The sequence below is a fragment of the Muntiacus reevesi genome, chromosome 12 (genome assembly GCF_963930625.1).
Source record: "Muntiacus reevesi chromosome 12, mMunRee1.1, whole genome shotgun sequence".
NCBI lineage: Eukaryota > Metazoa > Chordata > Mammalia > Artiodactyla > Cervidae > Muntiacus > Muntiacus reevesi.
Genome location: NC_089260.1, coordinates 52,064,341 through 52,074,583, shown reverse-complemented (window position 1 = coordinate 52,074,583; position 10,243 = coordinate 52,064,341). Strand labels below are relative to the sequence as shown.

At 46.7% G+C, this 10,243-nt stretch overlaps 1 long non-coding RNA gene across 1 annotated transcript; it reads right to left on the bottom strand.

The window, feature by feature from the left end:
* Positions 1-4,762: 4,762 nt before the first annotated feature.
* Positions 4,763-9,802, bottom strand: LOC136145238 (uncharacterized). Its single transcript, XR_010658721.1, has 3 exons — positions 9,572-9,802; positions 5,521-5,730; positions 4,763-5,129 (listed from the first exon to the last, which is right to left on the bottom strand). It is a non-coding gene; the product is annotated as an uncharacterized lncRNA (long non-coding RNA).
* Between the last annotated feature and the right edge of the window lie 441 nt (positions 9,803-10,243).

Below are 10,243 nucleotides of genomic sequence, written 5' to 3'. Positions count from 1 at the left end.
CATGAGATCAGAGAGTAGCCGAGAAATCAGAGATTTCACGGAAGGCGTTAATTTTCTGCCCTAGAAGAAGGGCTCTTGATTAGAGCTCTGGATTTTCAAGGTCTGCAAATAATTGAGAATCATTCCTGCTTTGCAAAAAGCAAAGACCTGAGGCTTCTTGCAGCTGGTTCTTTATAAATTCACTTGATAATCCTTGAGTTCATGAGAAGAACAAAAATGAAATCTAAATATCAATTATTAATAGGTTCACCTTTCTTGCGGCATCTAAGCAGGACCCTTTCTAAGAAGCTAAGAGAGTTTAAATTTCTTTGCATGAGAAAAGACCAGGAAGGGAGAAAACCTCCTGAGAGAGGCAGGGGAAAAGGGAAGGAATTCAGAGCAGCTGCAATGGTGGCACTAGTGGTAAAGAACCCTCCTTGCAATGCAGGAGACATAAGAGACCCGAGTTCAATCTCTGCATTGAGAAGGTCCCCTGAGAAGGGAATGGAAACCCACTCCAGTATTCTTGCCTGGAGACTTCCATGGACAAAAGAGCCTGGCAGGCTATAGTCCATGGGGTTACAAAGAGTCAGACATGACTGAAGTGACTGATCACGCATGCACTGTGCTAGCATCTAGCGCAGGGGTAAAAAAGTGACTAAGACCCCTGGACTTCCATATTTAACTTTTAAATTAATGGCAGCTTCTCCCAGCAGACTGTCACTGATGGAGGCAAGACCCAAATCTGTTTTATTCAATACTCAGAGGGTAATAGCTCAATAGCTGTTGTTGTTTAGTTGCTGAGTCGTGTCTGACTCTTTTGCAACCCCATGGATTCTACGTGGCCTGCCAGACTCCTCTGTTCATGCGATTCTCCAGGCAAGAATACTGGAGTGGGTTGCCATTTCCTTCTCTAGGGGATCTTCCCAGCCCAGGGATCAAACCCACATCTCCTGCATTGCAGGTGGATTCTTTACTGCAGAGCCACCAGGGAAGCCCAATCCATGCTCAATATTTGTCAAATGCAGGAGGGTTGTACTAGTAACAAGGGCTGCTGGAACAAACCCCCACAAACTAGTTGGTTTAAAACAACCGCTCTGGAGGCTGTGTCTGCAGGCTTGTTCCTGCTGGGGGGCTGGAGGGAGAATCTCCTCATCGCTCCACCCCCAGTGACTGGCCGTGTCCATCAATGCTTTGCAGCCTGAGGTTGCAGGGGAGCACTGTAATCTCTGCGGCTGTGGTCACATGATCATCCTTCTCCGTCTTCCCTCGGCATTTCCCGCTCGGTGGGTGTCTGTCCCTATATCTTTTCCTATAAGAGCATCAGTCACATTGGATTAAGGGCCCACCTGACTCCAGTGTGACCTCAACTTACATGTGGAAGAATGTGATTTTCTGTGAAGGTCACCTTCAACTGTTCCAGGGGTTAGGATGTCAACATATGCATTTTGGGGAGTGGGTTACAGTTTAACCTGAAACATCTGGGGAATAGCAGCATGTTTCTGAGATGAGCACTTGGGAGAATCATGACCCAGAACCCAGGGTGGACAAGGACAGTTTCCAAGAGCTGTTGTCCGTCCTCTGAGAAGTGGACATGGGTCGGGGCGGGGGATGTCTAGGGCCTGTGTTAACACTCTCAGGTCCTCTCTGCTTCCTCGGCTCCTTGATCAGGCCCTCCGCCAGCCTCCATCTGCTGCCTATGGCTCTCACTCCCTCCACTTGCCCCCTCCCTGACCAGTTATCCCCTACATCCTTCCATGCTGCATCCTTCCCTTCCTGTGTCTGTTTCTGCTTCAACTCTTCCTACAGCTGCACGGACCCCGAGGAGGCTGAAGAAGGGACAAGGTACCCACCTCTCTCTCCAGCTCTTTTTTAAAAATTTATCTATTTATTTAATTACTTTTGTCTGCGATGGGTCTTCATTGCTGTGTGTGGGCTTTCTCTAGTTGTGGCAAGCGGGGGCTTCTCTCTAGTTGCGGTGTGTGGGCTTCTCATTGCCACGGCTTCTCTTGTTGAGGAACACAGGCTCTATGTGTGTGAGCTTCAGTAGATGAGGCACATGGGCTTAGCTGCTCCACGGCATGTGGGATCTTCCTAGACCAGAGATCGAACCCGTGTCCCCTGCATTGGCAGGCAGATTCTTAACCACTGGACCACCAGGGAAGCCCCCACTCCTGATTCTAAGCGTGCCACGCAGAGGACTCCAATGGCCCCGAGTAAATGTCACCGGCTCTGGGGACTTCACTTTGGCCTCTGCAGTTTGACTAGGAGACCATAGCCAACGTGATGGCTCTCACTTCAGCATTTGACACGACCCAGAGGGAGTGCTGAATGCTTGATATGTATCCAGAGTCCCAAGCTAAGTAACTGGCTCCAGGTTAACTCGTGTGTAGGAGGGGAGTTGGGATTTAGCCCGGGCTTATCTGTCACCAACGGTTGACTCCTCAACCCAGACTCTCTGACTTTGAGGCTCCACCTGGCTCTGGTGAGGGTGTGGTCTCCCTGTGAGTGTCTGCCTCCCTGCAAGGCCCCTGCAGCCGCCCCAGGAAACTGGGTCAGTGGTGGGGAGAGGATGGAGGGGAGGGAGGCGGGGCCGGGAGAGCAGCCACTGGAACGTGAGTGGAAGTGAAACTTGTCACTTCTGGGCTGAGGTTTTTAAGAATCAATGATGACTTTACCGCTGTCGTTCCCCCGTCGGTCAGGAGACAGAAGCATCATGAGATGAACCAGTCCAGCCTACAGGGAGCCCTTGGGTTGGACTTTTACTAGGTGAGAAACGCATTTTGATCATGTTAAGCCACAGAAATGCTGGTACTTATGTTTTCCTTTAACTAACATAGGGTGTAAATCAGGGCAGGTCAGGGTGATTTCAATTAGCACGTGGCTCAGTCTGACTGTCCAACTCCTACAAGTCATGCTAGGATCTGTGACAGAAGGCCCTCTGACACCTCTCCCCTGTGTTGGAAAATACATTTGCATCTAAGATCTCCTTAGTAATCAGAGAAACCGTTGGAAAGCTCAGTGAATCTCTGACTCTGCCTGGTCTCTGGGGGCCCCATGGACTGCCCATTTGATAACAGGTGAGCCCTGCCCTGGGCAGCCCCGGGCCAACCACATGAGACTCATGCATCTGCCTCCAACTGGGACTTGCTACTAACAGTACCATGGTCTCTAAACACTTCATTCAGAAGTAAAATTTTGGTCTTAGACAAGAAATGTTCTCCCTGAAACTTAGATTGTCATGAGGAAGAAGGAAATGAGAGGGAACGAGAAGCAAAGTATGAATTGACTAAGTATTTACCTAAAATGAGCTGAAAAAAATCTCGAATTGACTAAATTATCATCAGTTAGCAAGGGTAAGTTTTCCAACATCAGTGGAATGGGGAGCTCCAGAGATAGCAGGTTTGGTTTTGAAGAAATGAAGGTACGATGTCTTTGCACAGACAAGGGCACTTTATTTTTTTAAAAAAGATATTTTTACTTATTTGGCCATGCCAGGTCTTTGTTGTGACATGTGGGATTTTTAGTGGCTGCACTTGGGATCTAGTTCTCTGACCAGGGATCGAACCCACGCTCACTGCACTGGGAGCAAGGGATCTTAGCCACTGGACCTCCAGGGAAGTCCTGACAGGGGATCTTCACACACTTCACACTCATCTTCTCACAGGTGTAGCCTCTGGAAACGCTGGGCCGAGGTCTGGTCTCCTCCCAGGCTCTCGGAATATCCTGACAAAGCAACCCTGGGGGAGGATTTTGCCTAGAGATATAGAAGGTGGCTGCCAACAAGTCGCTCCTTCGTTGGTCCAACAATCACTGAACGCAAACTGTGTGCTGGGCTGCACTTTCTCCAACGTGCTGGGGAAGCCCCTGCCTGGGAGGGTGGCTCCTTCTCTCCCCAAAGTCTCCACATCCCTGAGCTGCACTGGCCTGGAGACTTGGCTGAGGGTGGCTGCCGTGAAGGCGGGGTGACGAGCCGTAGAAAGATGTCAAGTTGGGGGCCAGGCAGCTGGGTTTGTAACTTTGGGCAAGCTAAGAACCCTTAGGGTTTCTGTCTCTTTCCCTGTAAAAGGAAGATGCTAATAATGCCTACTTTATTGCAGGGCCTCTCTGAGGATTAAGTGAGATCATTTCTGTAAGCTCTAGTATATGTTTGCTTCAAGTCTGCCAAGTTCTGAGCAACCCAGTAAACTGTAGCTAGTAGGGTGGATAGAAAGGACAGAAAAGTTCTTCCAGAAGAACAGAGCTGGATGGAATGGCAGCTCTCTGGGGGTGGGTGGGGGGACAGAGGACTGGGATGGGTGGGTTGCGGGCAGGAGGGTCACAGGAAGGGAAAGAAGGTGCACGTTTGCTTTGGCTCTCTGGACCTGCTGCCCAGTGGTCACTGGGACAAACATTGGTGTTTGCTTGGCTCATAGCAGTGGCTTCTGCGACCATCTTCCCAGGGGTGAACTCTTCCTCACCAGGTGCAACCCACCTCCTGCATCCCCCCTCCTCCTCCATCCATCTCCGCGCTAAGTTCAACTGAAGCCAAATGCTAACAGGGCAACATCTGTGGTTCTTTCAGAGCAAAAGGCACTAGAATAATTGTGTCCCAGTTATTCTATAAATGTCCCCATTTCTCTCTGTGCCTTTTAAGAGAAGTCATCATCTTCTGCCTTTGGGTTTCACATTGTTACTCCCTCGTTAGTCTGTGTTTGGAGTAGGAAATGAACACAGAAATGCACAGCAGACGAAATAAACCAAACAAATCACAAAGTTCATGGCCATTGCCTGCTTCCTGCTAAGTTGCTTCATTCATATCTGACTCTTTGTGACCCGGTGGACTGTAGCCCACCAGGCTCCTCTGTCCATGGAATTCTCTAGGCAAGAATACTGGGGTGCATTGCCATTTCCTTCTCCAGGGGATCTGCCTGACCCAGGGATAGAACTTGTGTCTCTTGTGTCTCCTGCACGGACAGGCAGTTTCTTTACAATTAGCACCATCTGGGAAGCGTTCCTCAAGGCTCTTGAGGAACTTAAAAGCTAGCAGCATGAGTGGCATCAACAATTCAATGTAGAACGGGGACAAGGTGCTGAATGGCTTTTCTTGATGTAGGACAGGTGGGGTTTCAGGAGGAGCTGAAGCAGGAAAACACGAATTGGCGTCTGTTCTAAATGAAACAAGAAAATGGGGGGGAGAGATACAAAATTAAGATTTTATAACCAAGAAGAAGACTGAAGTTCTTCTGGACTTGCGTGGATTGATTCAAGGAAACAAAACAAGATAAAATCAGGGGGCAGTGCAGTGGGTTAATTTCAGACAAGTATACCTGATCTTTGCAGATGTTCAGAGGCATTGTGTGTTAAGAATAGGATAAGGGCGGCAGGTGTGCAACCAGCTGGAAAGAGGTGGCCCAGAAAGAGTCTGGACCTAGGGAGTGTGTGCAGCGTTGAGGATGACAAAACTGCTGTGGGTAAGACCTGCTTCCATCCTGAGAGATGAGACTATGACCTCGGGGGTGGGAAGGACATCCCGGGGCTGAGTCGTGTGTTGAATTATACCTGCTTCATGTTCTTCATCATTTGGGCTCTGTTTCTCAGACCAAGCGGAAGCCAGGATTCTGTAACGGGCTGCCGCTTCTCCAGAGTTTGGTTATCTTGACTTCCGCCACCTCCATGTGTCAGGGTCTCTTTTTGAACCAGCTTTCTGTCACCCCCTATGAGTAACACATGTGATGCAAGCCTTCAATAGAACAGTGACTGGCCAGGGCTCTGACAACCATCAACAGGAGATGTCAGTGACCAGTTAGCTCTCGAGGGGTCCAGCCCCCTCCCCCAAGATCGCAGGCCTTTCAGTTGTAAAAAAAACACACAAAACAAAAACAGGATTGAATGAAGGAGTCAGGGAATTGCTCCCCTAGGCAGCAGCACTTCCTCCACTGGCGGGCCTGGGCGTGTGAGACTTGGGGAAGAGGCCCACAGGAAAGGCTGAGAATAAGGGAAAAGCTATACTTCCTTCTTCCCCGTGCCTTCTGGCTCCAAGGGCTCTTCTGTCCTCAAGCAAAGTTGCAGCGCGGAAGTCAGTGCTGGCCCCAGTGGGGAAACCTAACAGGGTGTATTCGTTAGCTGTGGCTTCAAAATATCGGGTTGGCCAAAAAGTTTTTTGGGCTTTCCCTATCTTACAGGAAAATCCAGATGAACTTTTTGGCCAACCTGATACTATGGAACAAAATTTCCCCAAACTTAGTGCTGAAAGTTGCAGCCTTTCATTGGCTCTTGCAAATCTGAGGGCTGGGACTCCAGCTGGAGAGGGTTCTGACCATGGGGTCTTCACCAGTTCCGCTGCTGGGTCAGCTCCCCCAGGTCCTCTTGTTCATCCCCAAGTTCAAGGGCAGAGGTCAGAGCCAGGGTTGCATCAGGGTTTACCCCAGGCCCACAGCTCAAGGGTCAGAAACCAATAGTTCCTGACTCAGAACTGAGGAACCAGGAATGACCCTCCCACATGTGGGACACCCAGGAGTCGTTGATTAAGTTTTACCAATTTTATGACCATTGCTCTCTCTTTTGCCATTTTGGGAGCTTCTTTGTCGAGGCTATTGTCAGTCAGATATAAAAGTGAAAGTGTTAGTTTCCTCAGTCTTGTCCAGCTTTTTGCGACCCCATGGACTGTAGCCTGCCAGGCTCCTCTGTCCATGGAATTCTCCAGGTAAGAATACTGGAGTGGGGTGCCATTTCCTACTCCAGGGAATCTTTCAGACCCAGGGATCAGACCCAGGTCTCCTGCATTGCAAGCAGATTCTTTACCATCTGAGCCACCAGGGAATCCCCCATTCAGGTATAACTTTGAGTAAAACTTTTTCAGTGTAACTTAATTTTTTTACCTGCAATTATTCTCTGAGGAAGTTGTATTCAGTGGTTCCTGAAAGAACTCAATACAGTGGTTGCAAAAAAGTAGCAGAGGTCTTAGAAAAGAAGAGAGATAAACATAGGAGGTCCCCAAACGCAAGATATATCCAATAAATGTACAATAAAACACAATTTATTTTGAATTTCCAGATGTTTTAGATAATAGAATCTACTTTTTCAGGCTAATAATTGGACATAATGCTTTAAATTTAGAGCTACTTCATCAGAAAAGGAGTCTGGACACTGAAGATAAGTATTGAGCATATTATTTGAAAATGTATCTATGTATTTTTTTCATTTAAATGATATTTATTTTCCTTTTTCATTAAAGTATAATTGATACACAGCATTATATATGCTTCAGGTGTAAAACATAATGTTTAGTCTAGTTAGCATCTGTTACCATACATAGTTATAGGGTATTTTTTTCTTGTGATGAAACTTTTAAAGTCTTCTCTTTTAGCAACTTTCAAATGTATAATACAGCATTATTAACTATGACCAGGGGCTGTATGTTATATCCTCATGTCTTACTTATTTTATAACTGGAAGTTTGTACTTTTTGGCTGCTTTTACCCATTTCAACCAGCCCCCACCACCTGCCTCTGGCAAGCATTATCTGTTCTCTGTATCTACAAACTTGTGTGTTTGTCTGTCTGTTTGACAATTAGTGAGACTGGATAGCATTTGTTTTTTTCTGTCTGACTTATTCTACTTAGCATAATGCCCTCAAGGTTCACCCATGCTGTCCAAAATGGCCAGATTTCATTTTTTTTAATGGCTGAATAATATTCAATTAATATACCACATGTATGTAAATTACATGTATGTAAATATACCACATCCCTTTTATCTATTCATCTATGAGTTAGACATGATTGAAGTGACTTAGCAGCAGTAGCATGGGTGAATACTGACGTTGCCTCTATATCTTGGCTATTATAAATAATGCTGCAATGAACTTGGGGATACACATAGATTTTTGTGAAAATGTGTATTTTAGAAAACTTAGTTTCTGGTTTTTTTTGAATACCCTGAAATTTATTTTTAAGGTTAAAATCTTAAGGATGCAAATTGCATCAAGAAAAAAACCTGAAATTCTTGGTCTTTAGTCTTTTCTTTTGAGGAGAGCTGCAGGTCTCCTATCCTGACCTCACACTAGGATGATGAAGTGAATGGGGGAGGGGAGAGTCTGAAATTCCTCCTTCACCAAAACTGACCTGTTTTTCAGAGTTCAAAAATCAGAGTGTCATTTCCTACTATTGTTTGCATTTTCCAGTCTGAAGTTCTGTTTTTTGTTTTATTCTTTACAAAGTAGACTGATAAAATAAGGGCAAGACATCCGAGAGTAGTTCTCTGTTTTCTCAGGCTCGCCACCAGGAGAGAAATTGCCAGCACTTTGAATATGATCCTAAAGAATAGCTGTGTGTGGCCGGGACTCCTGTGATTGGCCCCAGGGATCTGACCTGTCTTACCATGACTGAGAGTAGGACTGCACCTTCAAGGGGTGGCCAGAATTCTGCAAGGAGAATAAGGAAGGTCTGCTCAGTGTAATCTCTAATATGAGCTTGGAGATGCAGGTGTCTGCCCAGAGTAACACAGGGACCAGTTCTCTAAGGCACAGGAGGCCTTCCACAGACTCGTTTAAAGAATAAAGATCAGGCAGACACCCCAGCATTGATGATAAGTGACTTCTCAAGGAGAAGAGAGTGCTAGTAAACACAGACCGGGGCTTCCTTAGTAGCTCAGACGGTAAAGAATCTGCCTGCAATGCAAGAGACCTGGGTTCCATCCCTGGGTTGGGACGATCCCCCAAGGGCAGGCATGGTAACCCACTCCAGTATCCTGGCCTGGAGAACCCCATGGAAGTTGGACACAACTGAAATGACTTAGTGTGCACGCATGCACAAACGCAGGCCACAAATCCTTTTCCCTCAAACTCTTTTCTTTTTTAAAAAATTGCTGCTTATAAATACTATCTTATGTGTGTGCTAAGTCACTTCAGTCATGTCCAATTCTTTGCGACCCTATGTATTGTATAGCCTACCAGGCTCCTCTGCTCATGGGATTCTCCAGCAAGAATACTGGAGAGAGGTGCCATTTCCTTCTCCAGGGGATCTTCCCGACTCAGGGATCAAACCCGCGTCTCTTATATCTGCTGTATTGGCAGGCAGGTTCTGTACTTTTAGCACCACCTGGGAAACACCATCTTATATATACACTGGTTTAACTTGGCAACGATAGTAAAAACATGTGTTAGAATAAGTTTTAATTCAATGACACTTTTGGGTGCACCTGATGAATTATTTGTGAGTAGATTGGTTTCTTTATACCTAGTGTCATGGACTTTCTTGGACTTTCCTGGTCAGGTTCCTCCCTCTGTGATTTCCCGCTCATTCCCATCCTGCTCCTGCCCCTTCCCCACCATCCCCACCCTCCACCCCATCCCTACCCTCCACACCATGCCATTGAGGTCGTGGGTCTTCACAGAGGATATTGATGTCTTATCACTTTAAGTGCACTTTGGAAGGTCCCTTAGGAGATGGTGACCCAGAGCAAAGGGGGGTGGTAGGGTTGACTTTGTTCGCCCGCTGGCCTGAGGAGGGGAAAGAATGACCGGAGGAAATGAGGTCTTTTGAAACTCGAAGATGGGGGTTTGAGAACAATGCAGCCTCCTGGAAATCTGGGGCGTTTTAAGGGAAGTTACCTCTGTTACAGGAAGAGTGAGCAAGGCGCTGGGTGTCGTGGGACCTCTGGCTGGGCTCTCAGGGCAGCTGCAGGGGGTCGGCATCCTGGGAAACAAGAGGCTTTGTTTGGTGAGACTCGAACTGGAGGACACACAGAAGCCCCACTCTGCATTGTTCATATGAGAATGTAGCGTTAAATTGGACCACAGAGTTGATTATGACTTGGCTTGTAAATTTTAAAAAACTGAGCTAGAAGGTTCTTTCCTTTCCCATCCCTCCCCCTTCTCTCCCTCCCCCGCTTCCTTCCTATCTTTCTTTCTTTAAGAGAAAGAACCAGTAGAACTTTTGGTGCGTAGACGGGCTCTGACTTGTCCCCCAGCTCCTGCTCTGTCATTTTCTCATCACGTGCTCTTGGGCAAAGTCCTTCTCTCTCTTTGCTCCAGTGATCTTTCCTGTAAAATGTGACTGATAAAAATGGCTAACTTGTAAATGTTAAAATGAGGACTGTGATTTCTTTTGAATCTTTGGGAATAAAATACTTCTTTCAGAAATAAATAGCACCATACAATTTTGAATTTTGCCTTTCTGATTCAAGATTACCCTCAAATTTGATTAAAGATATCCATCACTAGGGACTTTCCTGGTGGTCCAGGAGTTAAGACTCTGAACTTCTAAAGAAAGGGGCACAGGTT